The sequence below is a fragment of the Sceloporus occidentalis genome, unplaced genomic scaffold (genome assembly GCF_023333645.1).
Source record: "Sceloporus occidentalis isolate IW3139 unplaced genomic scaffold, rSceOcc1.0.p SCAF_2, whole genome shotgun sequence".
In the NCBI taxonomy this organism is placed as follows: domain Eukaryota; kingdom Metazoa; phylum Chordata; class Lepidosauria; order Squamata; family Phrynosomatidae; genus Sceloporus; species Sceloporus occidentalis.
Window position 1 is genome coordinate 110,309,245 of NW_028316982.1, and position 22,212 is coordinate 110,331,456.

Here is a 22,212-nt window from a genome sequence, read left to right on the forward strand (position 1 = left end):
CTCAAACCACTATACCATGCTGGGTCAAGTTATGTAACATAAAGAAGTGGTTCCCATATTATGTTAAATACTTATATCAGCTGCTGTGGGTACCTCTCTCTGGTATGAGACTGTAGTTAAAGGAAGAACAAAGAGAAGCCAATGGGACACATGTGGCACCAGCCCCTGGTGTGCTCACCAAGTGCCTCCAGTTCTACCCCAAGTTTTTTTTCTCCTTTAAGACTTGTATTACAGTTTGTCTCTTAAATTCAGTGATGAACTGTTAAATGCACTACACAGTCAAAATGATATTCAGTTTCACATTTCCTAGTCAATAATATAGCCAGTACCAAATTCCTCAGTGAACAGCATAATCAAAATCATATTCTCTAGTCGATATCATATTAACTGAAGTCTTATCCATTACATAATAAATTAACTATTATCTTTAATTAATTTTAAATAAGGAGAGCAATTTTATATTTTTATTGTAGTAATTGAATCTAAGCGGGTTTGGGGTGATTTTATAATTTTAATACTAAGTAATAATATTTTAATGAATTTAATAATCATTAATTGAATAAAAATAAATTGATTAAATGAGAGTGGTGTAGCATATGGGGGCACTTTAATTTGTTAATATTCAGAAATGTTTTTAAAAAGTGAATATTTCTGGTGCTGTTAGAAAGGATTTTGAAATTGCTTTTTAAAAGGGACAAAAAGTGTCAGCCTTAAGCACTTGACTAACATGAACAGTGGCTCTTGGGCCAACAGTAGTTGCCCATTCCAGGTGTTGGTTTTGTCTTTGGTCTTTAAAATGTACCCGTATATACTCGACTATAAGTCGACCTCATGTATAAGTTGAGGGCAAGTTTTAGTACCAAAATTATGGATTTTGCTATTACTTGTGGATAAGTCGAGGGTAAAATTTAGGGGCATATGGCAAAGGATCTAAAAAAGGTGAAACCAAGTAAAATAATGTCAAAGAACAGACAAAATTCTAGCAGACATAACTCTTTCTGCTTACTCTTAAAATGGATGGATGAGAGAGTAGAGGAGATAGGTGCTTGCAGGATAGATTATATTCTTGCTTTTCACAAGGAGATGGTTCCTTCTATTAAATAAGAGTTAAGATATAGTACTTACATTGACCTGTGGATAAGTCGAGTCAGTTTTTTTGGGTCAATTTATTGACCTAAATTTCTAGACTTATACATGAGTATATACGGTATTTCAGAAGACAAGCATTGTGTGGGCAGAAAAAGAATGGCTATGGCATTTAATCTACAGAAAAGGTTTGACCAAATCTGTCTAGAAAAAACTGACATTTATACCCAGCAAATGAATTTCAAGAAAACACCAAAAAATACCAGATACCTGCTAAATGAAAATTTGGAGAAGGGGGATCTTATACAATTGGAAAAAGCATACCAACATTGATCAGTCAAGGTGCTTTCACATAGAATGTCCTTGGAACTCAAATGCCATTTGCACGCACATTAATAAAGTGCAAAGCTTTTTAATCTGATTGCTTCAACTTGAATGGATGGAATAGTGCCAGATACACTGATCTCATCCACCAAATGTGATCCACAGCACAGTGCAAGTCTATTAAAATAAAGTGACCCAAATTCAATCAAAAAAAGTTTCCTGAACAATTCTTCAGTTGCCCTTATAGGACTTTATATGAAGTTATATAGTCAGCCATAAAATCACAAGTCGGGTTTTTTTTTTTTTTTTTTTTTTTTTGTAATTTGAGAACAATGTCCCATTTAAAACAAAATGAATGAAGCTTGGAAACAGGTTTGAAAAAGACTCCCTCACATTTTGGACTAGGACATAAGAAGAACTTGAAAGAACATTTAGACTTCAGAGTTTCGTTTGCTGTATATCTTGGTTTCAACTTCTCCTTTTTGACCTGTGAAAACATTGTTACCCAGAGGAAAAAGTGAGCCTTCTATTTTATGCTGCATGAGGGAGCCACATGAGGCTTCAGCTTAGTCTTTGTATCACACTGGACTGGCTTGGACTCTCAGTCCTCTGCATTCTTAGCTACAGCTTACTGCTCAGGAACAAAAAAAAAGTAGCTATGTACTTCTCTCCTTGCCTTCCCTTTGCCCTCTCCCTTCCTCAAAACTCACATCCGTGTCCTGTAAGGAAATCTCCCTCAAAAGGAAGATTTGATTTGAAAAGTATAAATTTACCAGGAAACCACAGAGGTAACCAGGGATACATATCAATTATTCAGGATTGAATCATAATGGTACGCGTCAAAGATGGGCAACCAAGTTCAGTAAAAGGGTGAGGGAAAGAAGATTTTAAAAAAGCATAACTAGAAAGCAAAAAAGAACAGGTGACATACTGGTAATGGGATAGGAAATGTATCAAGTCACAACAGAACCTATTTAGTTTGAGGATTTAAAGGCTTCTGGATAGAATATCTACCACTGCACAAAACTTGTCTCCAGTGCTCTGGGGCCTCTGAGCAACCTTCTAACTGCAACATCTCATATCCCAATATAAAAAGTGGTTCCAGAAAGTTGCAGAACCCTAAACCATTTTCCAATTGAGAAGAGAAAAATCTATTTCTGGCATGTGACATTTGCACCCATTCTCATCAATATTCTTTTTCCACACTGATCTTTGATTTGGCCTTTGTTGTTTATAATCCACACATACAAAAAAGAAAGAAAGAAAGAAAGAAAGAAAGAAAGAAAGTCATTTAAATAATTGTGTGTATGTGTGTGTGTGTGTGTGTGTACATGTGCACATACTTTCTATTCATATCTGCTCTTAAATGTGTTTCACACACATTGAAACTGAACCAATACCTGCTTTGGAAGTTCAGGTCTGGTAAAACAATGGATTACTGAATTTCAATCTGGACATTAACCTAGGTGGTGCCAATTAAATTTGTACCAAAATGCATTGTGATTAAATTCCTCACTCATCCCTCTGGTATGCAGTAGGAAGATTTATAGTCAGGATAGTAAACCCACGTAGCCATCATGATTTCACAGAACTAGGAACACTGCTTGGCCTCTTTTTTATTATTGGAATCATTTTTTTTCTTATTCAGTAATATCTAGTATGATAGATCTCCTTTACTTATTTCATTTAAAATTGTATATGCCACCTTTCTATCCGTTAAAGCTGTGAAGAGCAGACTGCTTACTTGCAACTGAGAGTCATGAAATAGTTATCTGTGAACAAGTGTACCCTTGAAATGTCCCAAATTGATAGGGACAATCCCAATTAATCTTATGTGTTCTACTTTTTAAGCTACTTTTAAAATATCCCAGTTTCTCATTCTCTCACTTTCCCCTTTTGTCCTCAGCTGATTTCATTTGCTAAAACCTCAGTTTAAAGGACAAAAATAGTTTGCACTCAATTAACTCAACAGAGGGTAGAGGAGAAAGAAGGATGGACTCTCACCTTTCCCAGTAGTCTTAGGCAAAAGCAAATTGCTGCACCATTTCCTATCATTTGTATTCTTCCTCATTAATAGCATTTGCCTTACTGACCACATTATGATGTTCCTTGGCCATATGTGTCCTGCTTTTCATGCCAAATGTTGCAAAGGTGTGACTTAAACATGTAAGTTGTTTTGCACCAACCACAGCTGCACATAAAATTCTAGAACTGAACCAAATATTTTGACAGGAACCCCATCTCCACCCCAATGCACATATCTAGTTGGGATTACAAACTGTCTCCTCAGTTCCACGTCTACAGCACCAGCCGAAATCAGAGGAAAATAATAAATATAGTGACAACGTCAGAAGAGGAGAAAGATTTGTTGTGTGACTTCACAGATGATTGATTGAAGGATAATAGAACTAAGTAACTGTTCTTCTCTGTTGTCTCTTTGACTCATACCTATCACAGCAGAACAAGCCACCTGGAGGTGGGAACAGCTGTTTGTCTCCAACACACAAAAAGAGAATAGCAATGTTCCCACAAATGCAGCACTACTCTTTGTGTTCATGTCAAGGTGGCAGTGCAGATGAAGATGAAGACTGGGATTATCCTAACAGCAAAATGCATCTCCTGTAAAATGACAGGTCTCAAAGTCTGGGTTTGAATTACATTATTAGGTAAGAAGATGTAGAGTGAGAACAGCTGGCAAAAATCTTTGCAAAGATAAAAAGAATGCTAAACCAAAGAAGCCTCAGCTACCAAGAGGTGATGAGCATGTAGTTTGCATCATCACCTTTGAAACTATCCATGTGGTGAGAAGAAATGGAAAGAAGTCTAGAGGGCATAAATAATATTTGCAAGTTTTCTCATCCTTAACAAAAAAGAGTGTCTCGACAAATCAAGGTGCTCTATTGGTAACTATTCCATGACCAAGAGATTTTCATCTTTCAAAAACAATGAAAAGGCCAGTGGGTTTTCCTATTTCAATGCAGAAACAATATTTTTTACACAAAATACTTTTGCTGTGCTACAACATTTCTTTGCACTAAAAACGCAATGCAATCCCCCCTCAAAAACCCACTCAAAATATGAAAAAAAAATCAGTAAAATGTGCAAGAAACTCCTAACTCTTGTAATACTACCTAACTAGGTGAAAACCTTTAACATCATTTTATTATCTTGTGAAAGGATGAAATAAGGAAAGATTTACATCTCTTACAGCTGCTGGCCCAATGAGGAATAAAGAATATGGTGATGCAACAATCTTGCAAATAAACAGTAAGACCTCAAACACCACACAATGAAGTAATGATGCTTCACTACTGATGTAAATCATGACTGTTGTGCTTTCTACTGACACCTGGGCAATATATCTTGCTAACGTACTCTTGAATGTCCAAATGTTTCTGTCATGGCAAACATTTCAGATGTGTTTGTTTAAATTATGCTTTCATTGAGGAATCAGGAAACTGTGGCTGGTGTGGGCAGGAGGAGACAAACTGCTAGGAGACAACTGTCATTCCAAAGTAATGTTGGAATCTAGGGATAGGCACAAAGTTTTGATTTTTTTTTTTACCTCATGAAAAAGAAACCACAACTTACACTCCCTCTAAAAGTATTCTTTGATATATCTATTCTAAGATGGGAACAGGGGAAAACAGAATTGCAAGTGGGGGAATGACTGGTTGTTCAGAGGTGAGTTGTATGTGCTATACTAACACAAAAGTTGGTAGATCAATCCACATGGAGTGGGCAAGTCTGTTGTATGGGACACCAAGTTAACAATGTCTACAGATTATAAGGGTTTCTGTCTATTCAGTTTGTGATGGGATTTTTTGTTCCTGACCTTCTATTGTAAGGAGATTTAGATCTTCTGCATAAGTCTCCAAATATCTCCAGGCATCAAGGGTCCTCCACTGTTGAGGGTGCTGTTTCTCCTGGAGGCATCTAAGACAGTACCAGAACTGAAGCAAAGACTGAAGAAACTGAGGATTTCAGCACTGGCAGAAGGTAGAGAACATTGAGATGATTCTCCACACTGGAGACCCTGAGGCAGTAAAGGGGGTTATGGGAAGCTTATTATACTAGTGATACTGTCCCTCTTTCAAGCAAAACAACAAGAAGAATGGTCATCAAATTGCAGGATTTTGATTCCTTGCTCCATGGAAGTTTGGGAAAGTGGTAAGATAGCAGATGAAAATACACTTCTCAAATAAGACTCTCAGTGCCATGAACCCAAAGACTCATGGGAAAGAGAAAAAGTTGAAAGGAAGAAAGGTCAGGTTGATGGTGAATGTGATAAAAGAATTATATGAATTAAAAAAAAAAACAGCTCCTTCACTGGAATCATGCCTGGATATGTACACTGGGGTTAGAGTTAGAGTTCCCACTAAAATGCATTGACTCCAGAAGTTTCTGAATAATTCTACACAGATGGAAAACAATGGATATGTTACAGAATGAAGAAAGATACATGTTACAATACAATTCTGGGGGGAAATGATAATTTGCATTTAGATATAGAACAATACAACACAAAACCGTAACAATAAAAACAGTGCTAATAATAACAACAAGAACACCAACAGCACAAACAGCAACTTGACAGAAAAAAAAATCTACTAACTCTCCTTACACATGGCTTCAGTGTATCATTACAAAAAATCTGGGGAGAGGTAGTCAGATGAGACTTCCAACAGAGAGAGTTCCACTGAATGGACACTGAAACATTTAGGAAAATAAAGTTAATGGACTAATCAGAAATAAATCAGGAGAGATGTGAAAGCTAAAAACATTTCCCAATTACTAGTATGGTTAGTTTTTGTTTTCAACAGGCTCTGCCTTTAGATATGAGATTTGTATGTATATGTGTGCCTTCAAGTCACTTGTCAACTCATGTCAGCCCCATGAATTTCATAGGGTGTTCTTAAGCAAGCAATACTCAGAGGTGGTTTTGCCACTTCCTTCCTCTGAAATATAGTCTGCAGCTCCTGGTACTCCTTGGTGTACTCCTTAGGACAAGATAGGAGCTGTGCAGACCGGCAGTTTAGGACGGGCTGGGGATGAAGTCAGGGCATAGCATTTACATGATGCATGCCCTGGCTCTGCTCCCAGGGTGACATGATGCCATGCTCTACACCCCATGGCATGCGGCATCACCATGCTCCTCTGGCACTGTGTCTGCATGCTGTAGCACCGAAGGAGTGCCATGAAGCCGTGGTGCCATGGCTATCATGCCCTTCCCAGGGTGCAAAAAGGAGCCACTTTTTGCAGCTCCTTTTCACACCCTGGAGAGGCCAGATCAAGGCTGTGACATGCGGATGCCGCAGTCCCGATCTGGTTGCGCCCCTTCAGAGCTGTCTGTACAGCCCCTTAAATATAAGATGCACATTTCCTTTTAATGCACATCTCTCATTTTTATAGTACACAGTTCCCTATAAGCACAATGCCTCTAGCAAATTATTTCACATCAACACATTTCTCTGTTCTCCATCAGTGACTGTGTTTCATTTGATGGTGATGTGTGTGTGTGTGTGTGTGTGTATATAACCTATGCACACACTTTAAACACAGATTATTTAGAATACACTGTTGTTTTGCTACATTTTATAACAGAATCTATCAGGAGACCCTTCTTCTTTTTGTATGTTTTTTCCTCCCCCCCCCCCTCCAAAAAAGTGAGTTTGAAATAATAATATAAAACCTGGCAGGTATTATATTACTTATTTCAAAGAAATTATCTTCTGCCTGTGTTTGAGTCAGATCAGAGGCTACAGCTGCAAAATCCTATCTATGTGAATATTGGGATGTATTTCCCTGCTGTTTTGTTATGGCTTTTGCAAAAATGCAAATTAAGAATACAATCCCCACAAGGACTGTATCCACAGAACCTTTGTAAAGGAGATACTGTGAAGCTGAAATCTCATTCATTAATATCAGTGGACGATGATAAAGAGAACTCACTAGCTGATTGTGCCCAAAGGCCATATTAGCATTATATATTTCCCATGAGTCAAACATGTTTGATGCATATTTTACATATCATTATCTCTACTCTAATATACTTCTATCTGTACTAATGTCAGGTATATCTACATTAAGTAGAAACATTAATGATAACAAGAGAGCCATCTAAGGATGGATGGGACTGTGGGATGTAAAGTGGTTTGACCTGTTGAGACACCACTGAAAAAAACTATTTCACTAGATTTGTGAAGTGAAAAGAGCAATACTTTTTGTGAGCACCAAAACACCAAAAAGACACATTTATTCTTATCAAATTGCCTCCCCCCCAAAAAAAGGGTGCTAAAATAAAGAGGAGGGATATAGTTATAATCTCATCCTGTACAGGGGGGCAACATTTTATGAAATCTGATATTTTTGAATTCCACAATAAAAGAGTTACACCTTTAGTGAGCACTCACTGTGGTTGGTCCCAAAACATTACTAGGCTGCTGAAGTTATCAAATCCAATGCTTAAAAAATAAAATCCCAAGAGTTGGACTTGAACACCCAAGCATTCCAGTTATTCCCTGGAGATTATCAGATGAGTGTGTGTGTGTAATGACAGAAAAGAGATGGGAGTGAATTGCCATGCTCCCGTCCTTAACTGCATGATCATGAAAGCATTATCAGACACATGGCGCTTATTCTGTGATTATCCCATCAAGGAAGAGGAATTGTCTTGTCACTTCAGCATTAGCGGGTTATCCCATTATTAAGAAATTGAGGCAAATGACGGGACTATTCCTCTTTATTCACAGGATAATCATGGGATAATCACAATGTCATCTGATAATCTTCATGCAATTGTGCAATAAGGTCAGGAGCACCACGCATCGCTCCCATTCTTATCCTGTCATTACCCCCTTCATATCTCATAATCTCCCCCATCTCTTTCACTACCTCAAGGCCAATCTTCCCTTTACAAGAATAAAACATTTTTATTTAGTTTAGAGAAAGAGTAAAATAGCAGAGAAAAGAGAGAGCACTCTCAGGATTGAAGCCAAAATTCCACCACCTGCAGCCACAAATGATGAAGGCAAGACATACGGCCTAGTGTGAGTCTAAGCAAAGTAAAATGGGATCTGCACCTGGCCACAAAATGGTATGTCTCTAGTTCATTCATTCACCATTGGTTTATCAAACGTAATTTTTTTTTCACAACCTTGCAACTTTCAGTAGGTTGAAGACAGACATTGTTTCTAGCCTCCCTATAAAAGGTGCAAATTTGCACAGAGATTATTGTTATTTTCTGGATCAAAACCTCAGATATGCTCACAATGAAAATATTTCCCGATATAAAAGTAGGTGTCATGACTGTAACTCGCATGATGCATTCTTCTCCCTCCTCACTTTTGATTTGTGTAGCTTTAGCCATAATAATCTCAATGACTGGAAGCACAGCAGACAGAAAACAGTGAAACCGCCTGCCTGCCTGGAGCTGAATATTCATATGGTAGGGTCAAGAGGACAAAGTGCCCTTGGGAAAGACATAACAACTAAGCACAGATCTAAAATGGAATGTTACTCTTCTCCAAAGCACATGATAGGACTCATGTCTCTTTGACAAGGAATCAAATTGGGTAAATTTCATGTTTCGATATGAACTTAGCCCATGTGCACCCACCAAAACAAAACAAAATAATGAACCAAATGAAAGCAAGTTGTCACTGGAAATATTTGCATTCATAAGTTTGTAATGTTACTGACACTGCAAACAAAATGGTTCTGAATAAATACATCTCAAAAATGTGCACAAACATAACTTAGATAATAAGACATCAACCTCTTCAAGAAACTTGCCCAGATATAGATAGATATCTCCTTTCTCAGCAAGTGTAAATAATGTAATGTCATTCCTAAGGACCTACATGTGGGAAGCCCTTTGCAAACTATGTATCATGTAGAGCTCATGGGTCCTATTCATTCTGACTGGGTCTGCAGTAGCCAACATTTCTTTCAGTTTCCTTCAGTTAAACTCTTGCACTCCTGTCTGTCCCTGGCTTCCACTCCGCCATAAGTATCTGAAGAATCAAACTAAAGTCTACAAAAGGTTATGCTACAAAATTCTTTCTTTTTCCCCCTTTTTTTCAGTTAGTCTCAAAGGTGCTACAAAATCTCTATACATACTTAAGATAATGCATTCCAAAATATGAAATTTCCAACAGACATATGTACCCAATATCATGGCATATTAAAAAGCAATATAATATTTTACTGACCCAAGCCATTTCTTGCATTCCCCCCCCCCTCCTCTCTCTCACACACACAAGCAAGAAAACTGTGGCTAGAGGAAGGGAAAGTTTGGGTCATCTGAATTAATTTCCTCCCATCCCTTTCAGTCACAAATGGCAAACTAGGGAACAATGAGTAGCTGTCTTGAAGCTGTTTTCTCAGAAGCATAAAAGCACTGAAAAAACATCAAATGAAGCTAGCAAGACAGAGTGCCTATAAACAAGGCTTTTTAAAATGCAGTCATACTGTCCTATTCATAGAATTTTCTAGGAGGTCCAAACTTTGTCAGATTCAATTTCGGGGGACAAAAAGTCAAGGGAAAAAATGGAATAGTAACACAATGCCTTTTGAGAATCAGTTGTACGAGCCTTCTGTTTTGATGCATCAAGAATCAGTGAAAGAAGAATCCCGTGAAGATTACGTATATACCTAAAGAGTCAAAAGCTCTGAATTGTTTGGCTCTTAATTTAGTGCAGAAATATTTCATCTGCACTATGCTGTAATATTTCTTGAGAGTTATTTTGTGTCATTGTTAGGAAAAGGAGAGCATACTCAGCTAAACAAGTCAAGGATCTACACTAGACTTTGAGACCATCCAATGGATTTGGCTTTCCACTTCTAAAAAATCCTATTTTAGAAGAAAAGTGAGGGAAAGCTAAGTTAATTTAACACACAAACCTAAGCAACATCAACCCGTCTTCTCTAGTAAAATGATGGCTAATTGCGACATACTCTATGTTTTTGATGTGAATGGACTTTGAGATTCTTGCTAAAAAAAGGAAACATGTTAAATTAGGGAAGATTACCCATCTGCTGTCCTTTAATCCTTACTAATTTACTAGTAAACTTAATTTATATGGGTATATTTCATTCTTTGATAGTCAGTACAATGTAGTGCTTTGACAATTGGACTATGACTGAAGACCAGGGTTCAAATCCATGCTCAGTAATGTAAGCCCACTGGATGAACTTGCACAGGTCACGTTCTCTCAGGCTTAGAGGAGGAAAAAGCAAACTCCATCCAAACAAATCTTACCTAGAAAACATCCTGATAGTATGGTAAAGTGGTGGCACATAGTGAATTGTGACATCATATTACAAATAGATCTTTCCTACGTATTTGGGGGAAAACCAAGAAAAAAATTCACAGGAAAATTCCTCTTTAGGTCTTGCCACAAGAATCATTCATAGGTTAATGGGGATCATTAGATATATGGGTGACTTACAGAGATATTTTACATAAACTAGAACCTAATATATATGAATTGAAACCTATTGAAGAATTAACTCAATTAGACCCTAAAATGCACTGGATTTTATACACACAATTAAAAGATTTACACATTAAATTCGAGATGAGACCAGAAATATATCTTTTAAATATGCCAAATAAAATTCCATTACAAATTTTGAAAGAAAATATCAGTGCATTATGCTATACCTAGTAATGGCGGCTATAATGATATTGACCTAACATTGGAAGAATCAGGTAATGCCTATGATTGTTGATTGGTTAATGAAATTACTGGAAATGACTGAAATGGATAAATTAACCTGTTTCATAAACTACAAAAATATGGAACTATTAGAAGAGGAGTGGTCCCCGATTATGACATATTGTAAATTAAGATAGAAAAATATGAAGGATAAATAAAAGCTTTGTTTGAAGACAAAGTGATTGTAAGGGAGGGATCATAAGATTTTGAACAAGCTCTATGTAAACAATAATTAAAAATTGTAAGCTATTGCTTTATATATTAAAATAATGTCGTGGAGATAATGAGATCAGATGAGGACTGTTTCTGGAGGAAATGAGGAAGTCAATGTTAAATTTGATTTCGTGTTGGGATTATATATTATATAATTGCCTTATTGTAAATAACTGAAAAAGGTGTATGTTTTATCCATTTATGAAATCATCATCATCATCATCATCATCATCATCATCACCACCACCACCACATTTTCTGATAGGCTTGCCTTGAAGTCCACCATAAATTGGAAATGACTTGAAAGCATTCAACATCACATACTTCATTGTTCTTCATAGGCATTAATGTAGGGAGCTGCAGTTTACTGAGTTGATGTGTTGGTTCACTTTGGTCAAAACGATTTGCACTGACAAATGATGTACTTGTGTTCAGTTGCCACTTTTGGTATTGAGCTTTTTTTGCCACACCATCAGGGTAGGCATCCATCTTTTCTGTCCCTTAAACTGTTTCTACAATGTGCGCGTGTAGAGTCACACACATACTTTTATTTCTCTCTCTCTCTCTCTCTCTGTTACTTTGCATCATCCTAAGCATATAAAGGTGAGCTGGAAGCAATTGACAGTACACACTCAGGGCTGATGATGTCTTTCTGTATTTGGCTGACATAGAACAATCTTTGCCTAAGGAAATGTAATCTTACTGTATAATCACAGCATAGTCTCTAGTGATAACTTTAATTTAATCACATATGAATGCTTGCCCTTGATGAACATTCCAAAATGTACCTTTAGCTTAATTCTCTCCCAGGAGCTATATGTGGGTAATCAATGGGTATCTTTCATATCTCTGATTAGAATCTCATGCACTTGGGGGATAAGCACTATTATGTCAGAAATGACACTTAGATTAAATAATAATAATAATAATAATAATAATAATAATAATTTATATCCCACCTCTCTGTGCAACATAACCTGGGTGGCTTACACATTAAAACAATACATACAGCCTCTTCTGTAGTCCAAAAAGGCCATTTTTGTACAATGCCCTTGCCATCATGTACATGTGCACGCTCTCAAATGGAACCATTAAAAGGCATAGTCATGTTAATCTGAAAAATCAGTATGGAAAGGGATCTTGTAGCATTTTTGAGACTAAGGCCTGAAACACATGAGCAAAATAAACCAGCTTCCGACCGTTGTGGGAGAGTGGCATTCAAACTCTCCCAAAGCATCTGAAAGCCACTTCAGCCCTTCAACCCAGTCCTTTGGACTGGATCAAAAAGTACTGTAAATAATCCAGCTCCTGGCTGTGGCTGGCTAGGGACCACAATTGCAGCTGAAGGGGCCAGAGGCCGCTTTTTAACAGCTGAGTGCGTTGCCCATACGTTTCTTTCTTTCAGTTGGTCTCAAAGGGGCTACAAGATCCCTTTGCAAATAGAGCCATGCTTAAAACACTTTAGAACAGGTTAAAACTTTTCATACTTGGGCTATCATTCCATCACTCTTTGTCATGTAATACCCACAGATGGACTGCTATTCAGGAAACATCAGCCAGCTCAGCTACAATAACACATTTCTTTTTTACTAAAAGGGGCCTATATGTTCCATTTGCCTTGAAAGTGTTTAACTCTAAGTCTGTGGCACAACTTTTATATGCTTCTAGTATTTGGATAGGGGCAGTGTCATCTGAAATTGACAGGCAACAGACAAAATTTCTAAGGACCCTTCTTCAACTTCCCAACTGTGTCCCAAACTCGGTTTTATTATTGGAGACAGGCCAAAGCCATCTGTTGACAAGGACCTAGAGGTATACTTTAAAGCTCTGGCTGAAAGTTGGTGTCTTTGGGGTTGGTTCAGGCTTGCTTGTATGCCTGTCTCAATGCTATTGTGTAAGTAGTTGGCACAAACTTCTTGCAAAAAAGGCAGCTTCAATTGGTCTCTCTTCTTCACTCCTTTCTAACTTGGGGATGGAGACAGCCTTTAAATCTCCCAAGCAAAGACTGTGGGACATAACTTTTTATGATCTGTGTTATCACTCCTATGAAAGCTGCTCACCTAGTGCACTGAACGTACATTACACTGGGCCTTTCCAATCAGATGACTACATTTTAAATCTGACAGTGCCAAAGTACTACAAACTTTTTTCTCAGGCCAGATAAGTTTACCCCCCCCCCCCCCCACCAAACTGCTCCAAAGCATATTTGCTTTGGTCCCTTACTTAGAGAGACAGTGCCCTTGTAATAATATGGAAGTTGAGTCAATGAAGCGTATTTTTTGTCCTGTAGCTTTTACAATGAGGTACACTATAATCTGATTATTCCACTACTGAGACAATTGGTTGGATGTTCTGCCCCATTTCATATCAGGTTCTTGGTGGAGGATAAGTCCCAAATGTAATGTTGGCTGTTGCTTAATTTCTTTCAGAGGCAAAGAGGATTAGAGTTCTCTATGTGTTTTAGATAAAGCTGATAGCAAACATTTCATTGTTTTTAGTGTGCTATTTATTACTTTTGTGTAATGTCTCTCAGAAAGTCCAAATGGACACCTCTCTCTCTCTCTTTTTTTTTTTTTTTGGGGGGGGGTAAGAAATCCCTTTGTTTAAAAGAACTCCCTTATGTCCTGGTTATTTTCCCACCTGAAAGGATGCCAAATTCAAAGGTAGTTCATTATGGGAGTAGACTTTACTTGAAGGAAGAGTCTTAGCTACACGTTTCTTCCTTCTGAAAGCCTCTAGGACTATGTGAAATCACCATGTGAGCTAGGCAGTGGTCATTTTAGGTGAAATCAGTCTTTCAATATCCAGGATTTTGGCCCAGAATCTCATCAGCTCGTTCTTTTTCTGAATCCTGGCTCTGGTAGAAGATCTTATTTACCTTGTTCTCTTTGTATTTGCACTGTTCAGCAAGGAGAGTTCCCTAGCCTCTCACAAGAAAAGTCCAACAGGACTAAGGAGAGATAACTTTGGTCATCTCTACAATCTGTCTTTTTGGGGAATGCTTTCTCTGCACATTTTAGCTCTCCAAAAACTAAACCCCTCTTTCTATGGAACGTGTGTACAGTTTTTTCTTCTTCTTACTTTTCAGTCTCTTCCCTTCTCTCATCTCTCCTCTTAGAACCCTTTCAGCTTTGCACTGCTTATTCCAAAACCTAGCAGACTTGCAAGTTTCTCATTTTGAGTTGGTATCTCTCCATCCTAAATCAATTGTGTTCTATCTGGTATTTGTTTATATTTTGCATATAATGTCTGTCCCCCCTCTAAAGAGTTTTATGTAAATATGTTTTATTGAGTCTAGTTTGTCTAAGACATGCTATTAGCATTGCTCACAAGATCCCTAATAGGCATGTGTACTCAGAACATGAGAGAGTTCATTCCTATGCTCCAAGGGCATATTTGGTAAAGCTTAAGAAATGGTAAAAATACCAGATTTCAGTTTTAAAAAACAAGGTCTGTAATCTTCATGGCTATAGAGATCGTCCTATCTCAAAATCCTTATACAGTGACTAATGCTTACAGGTAACTGAAGAGATGGTTTATCATTTCTAGTTGAGAGATGAATCCTCTTGGCTTCTACACACACTTTAGTTACTTCTTTCACTCTTGAGCAAGTTCTCTGGCTTGTCATGGGAGAGACAAACCAAAGTAATGAGTGACAAAATTACTACATATGGGAAGACTATGGCGTGTTTAGCCACAATCAGCCACTATGATGTTCTGAAATCCATAAGCTAGAATTCTCATGCATTCTGGCTTGCTGTGACATCCAAATGTTTCCATGGTAGTCCAGATAACAGAGTCTGACTGTCAGAATGGTGGAGCCTGCACTTTACCTTTTATTGCTGAATCTTCATAAGAACTGCTCCCATATTTCCCCCATACAGCTACCCGCCAAGGAATACTCCAATTCCTACTTTACAGAAGTAATATTAAATTCTTCCGTATTTCCATTCTGTTACACATGTACTTTATAGCAAAACAGAGGTACATCCACCCAAGAGGCATTGCTTTCAAGAAAATAAATTCAACTATTTAACCCACAGGCTGTATATTTATAACAAGCAAGCTGAAAAGACTTACAGGGGCTTCTCATTGCATGGTTTTAGGAGAAAATGGTTTTCACACTCACTCATCATATTTCTTTTCATTTCTTCCATATTGCTATTTCTTGGAAAGTAGGCCCATGCTATAAAATGCTAATTTCAGAAAGAGCTATCTAAGTGCAAATTGTTGTTGACTCATAGCAGACATATTTCCAAATGACATACTTCCTTATAACTTTGTGCCTGATTTTTTAAAAAAAGAAACATAAAAAGGTCTGGTTTTTTACTCCTAAATGGGCAAAATGTATGTGTTTATGAGAGCTACTCTCCACTCCTCAAATGACACTCAAATTTACTATAGATGTGCAAGTGCTGTTTTTTTCTGTTATTCATTTTCATGCTGCCCCAGTATGGTTTTAGATCTCAACAGAGTAGATGAGGGCAGCTTTTCATCACCCAACATGAAGAAGGAAAAGTCATCAGGTAGGAAAGAGATCACACCTTACATATGAATTGAACAATGCCTTCTTTTCTCAGAAATAATGTGCATCATTCTCAGAAATATCATACATGAAATAATACATATCATTTTATTATTTCATCAACATTACATACCATGCTATCATGATGTGGACATTTGCCACCTGATTGTCACCTGCTTTTCCAGCAGAGTAACAAGAATGTAAAAACAGTCAACTTAATTAAAACCATTAGCTAACTTCCAAATGGAAAGACTGGCCCAAGACCTTTCTTGTCTGCCTAAAGTGGAGTAGCTAAGTGTAGCTTGCACCAAAATTAATGTGAATTATATCCAATGTTATTTGGCATAGGAAGCAGAAAATGCTTCTAGCACATTTTTCTTTCCCTGGCAATAAAAATACAATATTAATTCATTTAATAGCTAACCTTTAGGTGAGTTTTTGTGATATTCAGTATATATTCATATACTCATTTGAGACAGCTGTCTCCTTCTGCCCACTAGCAGAGTTGGCCCTACCAAAAGTGGCACAGAAAGTAGGTCTTTAGCTGCTATCACACTGTATGGAAGGAAGGCAGGAAGGAAGATTTCAATTTTCAGTTAAAAACTTCACAGAAATAGGGTTCCTATGCATCTTTATTATCTTCAAGAAATGAATGATCTTTGTGCTTTCAATAACATGTGGCTAAAACTTGAACCCTCCAGAAATAGCTCTAGAATTTAATCATTACCTATTTTTCAGATTCTCTCATTCCCATACATACGGCAGTACATACAGTATAACACAAACTGTTCAGGATCTCCTGCGCATATATTTACTATTCTCTTTCAGAGTTAGGGCAAGCAAGCACTTCAGCAATGAAACACAAATGTAAGGTCATGTTTAAAAATTAAACATCCTTTATTAATTAGTCATCTCAAGTATTCAGGTAAATGGTACTTAAATTGCACAAAATTATCCCTGCTATAAATTCATTTCCAAAATTGTTCACAATTTTAAACTCTTTTAGGTAGTTAGTGCCTGATTTATCTTCACAATGCATTGCTGGAAATGTATAAACTTTAAAAAGCAAGATGCACTTTAAGCATTAATCCTGCCTATTAAAAGAAAATGATATACAGTTGGAAATAAACTCTTCTGGACTATTATCGGTATCAGTTTATCTCTGCATCTGCATTTTCTGAATGGAACAACAAGCTATAAACAATGTAAAAGAGAATTCTTACTGCAGTGATGCCAGATTTAACATCCCACTATTTATTATTCTAACATTCTAAAATTCCTTACTTTTCTGTATGTGTTTTTTTGATCAGAGTTGCCTAATAGTTTATCCAGACAAACTTTCTCTGGGGCCTAACATATATAATCTGTCAGAAAACAAAAATTCCCATGGATTCATTGTGGTGGAAAGAAACATGGCACCTACAAATTTCTATTTCAAAGAGAGTACATTTATTCCATGGGAATCTATATCAAATTCTGAGATTCCCTAGGCTTGGCTTGTTCCATACTCCTCCCTGGACTATCTACAGCTCAGACACAGTTTCTGTTCCAGGGATCCTCACACTGACAAACATTTGCTGATGTGTCCAGAAACACACACACACACTCTTGAAAGTGCACCTTTGAAAATGAAACTTTTAAAATGTTTATGAACGTACTGCTTCAAAATGTTTTAGTCAGTCTGGGGAATGCGTGTCAGTAATATATATTTTAAAAATGACATAAGCCAGATATTTACCCATAATGTTTTCCTATAAACAACAACAGAATAAGGTATGAACCTAATGGGGAATAGGAGAGGGAAGAACATCTGCAGACACGGGCTGTACAAATGTAGATACCAGTATCACTACATATCAGACAAAGAGATAGGTCCATATCTTGAAGTGTTTGTTTGTTTTTAAGCAGAGAGATATGTTGCAATTGCTGGGGTCTCCATAACATGCAGTCCTTCTCTCACTCCTGCTTCTGCCTCTGCCTATCATAATAGGTCTTTTCCTAACAATCCTAGGTGACTTCTCCTGACCTAGTTTTTATTCCTAACTGCAAAGTATATGAATGATACTATTTAAGTGTGCGGTTAATGACAACTGAGAAGAGGAACAGCAAATTCCTTTCTTCTATGATCTATTCCTACTCCTGTGCAATGAAGACCAGCTGTGAAGAAGGGATGCTTAAGCTGCCCCCTAAGAATGAGGCACAAATTGTTTGGCATCTTGGTGAGTGGTACCAAAACGCAGAGACTGGAATTGAGCCTGGGGCTTTATAGGCCATCTTAGCCCTTGCTCTCCCTCCTGTTACCTGCTCAGATTATCCAGCTACCCTACAAGCAGTACAGGCATTTTGGTGGTCACCTTGCTGTCTGGTTAGAATATTCTCACTTTCCAGGTTATTTTGTCTGTTTTGCATTGATTTATGGCAAGATTGTACTGGAGTATGGGTGTTTTAAAAGGCAGTCCCTGGCAGGTAACTGGGGAAACTGAAGCTACTACAGTGATGGTGAGCACCTCAGGTTATCTATTTGGTGCAGGGCAGGTCTCCAGACTTGCTCCTGTAGATGATGGGGCCTAGGAGGTAGGACAGGAGACTACCTCAGAGCTAGCCTTGGACACCTTTTCCTTTTATACCATGGTATGTGGAAAGACATCCCCTAAAGAGATTATACTTGTTGATAGCTGGATGGCTACCATGCTAAAATGGTGACTGGCATGTGTGCTTCACTCAAGGGTAGTTGAGGAAAAAGTGAAGATGGAAACCTTTTCCTTAGGTAGAACCCACATAGGCTTCTTTCATCTACAGATCATTAAATTCTTTACATAAAGTGACCCAGTCTCATTATTTCCTAGTGCATAAGCAATATCTCTTTTAATTAATCTGAGTCAGTAATTCATTAAACTACACTTCATAAGCTGCCATATTATTTTATAGCTGCCTTTATACCCCTAGCACCAGTGTGAATGTCCTTAACTTGGATGACATCCATCTGCAAGTTATGCATAGTAGGCTGTACATAGTGGCTGCCGAAGACTGGACAAAACAGTTCCAGTAGTTCCAAGTGACAAGAACTGCTGCAACAGTTCCAAGCAACTCAGCCAGAGATATACGAATTATAAATATTAAAACCTGTAGTGGAAATGCAAGCCTAAGCACACTTCAACATTAAGTCTCATATTCTTAATGTCTCAGGTGACAGTGGATGATGGACAAGGTGAACAGGTTTACTTTGTGGGACTACAAAATCACGATGGGCCTTATCACACATAGGCCCTATGTGCTTCCATCCCAAAAATGGTTAAAGTGGTGGCATCCCAGAAAAGCAATCCCATTTGCTATTGGTTGTCACACATAGAGCACAACAAGGGGTTAAAAGCACATTAAAGTGGCACCAATATGAATTTGGCTATCAAAAGGAGACAAACAAATCCTCACTGCCTGCTTATAAATACCTTTTCTGAGCATGCTCCAAAGTGTCATTTCCACAAGTGCACGCACACACATGCTCCAAGGAGGGGATACTGGGGGGGATCCTCTTTGCCAAAGAAGCCTCAAAAGGTGTTTCAGAGAAAGGCAGAATGAGGCTGTCCTTTGCAAACTCTTTAAACCACACACACACACACACACACACAAACAGAGAGACAGAGAAAGGAGGAGGCTGGATCCATATGCCTGCCTGATTCCATGCCCTTCTTTTCCAAGGCATGTCCTACATTCCCCCTCGTCCAGGAGGACTTCCAAAATGCCCTCTCTCTCCTTTTCAAAGTCCAAAACTACACACACACACAGAGTCCATAAGCCAGGCTGCAAAGAGGAGGAGAGAGGCTGGGCCAGGGAAGTCTATGTGTATCCCTTTAAGACGTCTCTCCCAGGGACAGCAAGGCAGCTTGCAAAATCAGGAAACCGGACGCATTTGGAGCTTTGCATTTTCACACAGGAGCCATTACTTGAGAGGAGTCAATTCACAAGCAAAATGGACATGTAAATCTGGTAGTTTTGCAAATTTACTTATTTCCTGATTGACCGCATATTCAACCTAGATTCTCTTCTGATTGTCTGTAGCGTCATGTGAAAAGCAGCTGCAAATTGATCCCTAAGCCCTGGATGACCCTGCATTGGCCCCACTTTAAACTTTCAATTTTGCCCCATGTGATAACGTCCTATATGTGATTGTTCTAAGTAGATTTTCAAAGAACATACATTTTCCTCATTTTTTAAAAAATGAAATCTTTATTCTCTATTCGGTATATGTCTTTTTTATATGACACAGGCTTCTTGACTCCATTATACATCAGATTTAGTTATCCAAAACAGAGAACTGTAATCTTTTTTGTACCTTAATGACCCATTTTCATGGAATATTAAAACTTAAGTTGTATTAAAGATAGGTCTTCCATGCTTCTCCTTACTGTAATGATTTTTCTAGGACTCACACTTTTTGCTTAAATGATAATTGGTGCAGAGCTGTCCTATTTCCATACTACAGATCTGAGCATCTTGTTTGCATATTGTTGTAATTTGCTAATTATACAAATTAAGTACATTATTTTCCCATTTTTCTACTACTTTGGAAATTTTCTTTTTATAGTAACCACTGATCTGAAGAAACCTGCTTAGAGGTATACTTACACAGCCCATTAAGGAAACAAAGAATTGATTCAGCAGGCTTTTGGGATGATGAGTTTACAATGACATTTCAGCTAGATCAAAACAACAGCTACTTTTACTACCAGTGCCTCGTTTATTACTGTCCTCATGATGCTTTCATGTTTAAACAATATCCCAAGTGAAACATGTATAATACACACATCCTCAATAAACCTGAAAAACAATAACTAAAAACAAAAAGTAGAATCATAGAATCATAAAGTTGGAAGAGTCTGCAAGGGCCATCCAGTCCAACCCCCTGCCATGCAGGAAATCTAAATCAAAGCATCCCTGACAGATGGCCATCCAGCCTGTGTTTAAAGACCTCTAAGGAAGGAGACCACTACACTCCGAGGGAGTGTGAACAGCCCTTACTGTCAGGAAGTTCCTCCTACTGTTGAGGTGGAATCTCTTTTCCTGTAGCTTGCATCCATTGCTCCGGGTCCTAGTCTCTGGAGCATAAGAGGAATGATCAGGTTAAAGCTGGTGAGTTTCTAAAAGAAACAGTATTAAGCATTAAAGGTTTGTTGAAATTTAAAATTTTAGAAGTCTTCAATGCACAGTTAAGGAAGCATTCCACTGTTTTGGCACCACCACTGAAAATGTCTAGTTACTTATGAAATTTCACAAGATAATAAACTTCAAAAGCTAACCAGAGGACCTGGCACAATCATAAAGGAGAGGAGGGTTCTCCAGGTTGCCTGGTCCAGCACAGTTAAGGGCATTAAAAACGGACACCAGGACTTTAATCCAGGAAACAAACACAGATGGAACAAGATTGGAGTTAAAGGTATCAGTATCTAGGAATGGAAACAACATCAGAGAGTACTCCCCCCCCCCCAAATGGTTAAAAAGCAAGTTTCTTGAGTGATGGGGAATCCAGTGATGAGAATCTTTGCAGTTAAGAACTGATTCTGGGCAGAAAAATAATGTTTTCACATGTGCATTTTTTAAAATTAATTCTTTTTTTGCTCAGAGTAAGTTTGGAACTGTGAATAATTTTTGAAAACTGTAGTTTTGTCAATATTTTAGAACCACAAGGCAGCAAATGGTGTAAATTCACTCTTCCCTACAAGAACAAAATTTACAAAGATTTATATCTCAACAAACTCTGACCACAGCACAGTAACCAGACAATTACATTTTGAACCAAATAGAGTACTGATTTGTTTTAATAGGAAACCCTAGCTAGGGAGCCCTATAGTCTTCTAAATGGATATTCACATCATAACATCTATTTCTGGAATTAATGTATATACTGCCTTCAACCTTACTAAGCATTATTGTCTTTTCTAGGGAGTCATGTCTTCTCATGATATGACCAAAGTATGACTGTCTCAGTTTAGTCATCTTGGCTTGTAGAGAGAGTTCAGGCTTGATTGGCTCTAGGACCCATTTATTTGTCTTTTTAGCACTCCAAAGTATCTGTGTAAAGTGCCAGCATGGCATAGTGGCTTGAGTGTTGCATTATGACTCTGAATTCCCAGCTCGGCCATGTAACTTACTAGATAACCTTGGGCAAATTACAATGCTCTCAGCCCCAGGAGGCAAACCTCCTCTGAATAAGTCTTGCCAAGAACACCCTATGATAGGTTCAGCATAGAGTCTTCATAAGTCAGAAACAACAAGAAGAATAACTGTAGAATTCTTCTCCAGCTTCACATTTCAAAAAAACTGATCCCACCACCACACACATACACA

The 22,212-nt window shown here is 37.9% G+C and overlaps 1 protein-coding gene across 5 annotated transcripts in view; it reads right to left on the reverse strand.

Moving 5' to 3' along the window:
* Positions 1-22,212, reverse strand: part of GRID1 (glutamate ionotropic receptor delta type subunit 1) — an 859,069-nt gene that overhangs the window by 340,520 nt on the left and 496,337 nt on the right. The window lies entirely within an intron of this gene.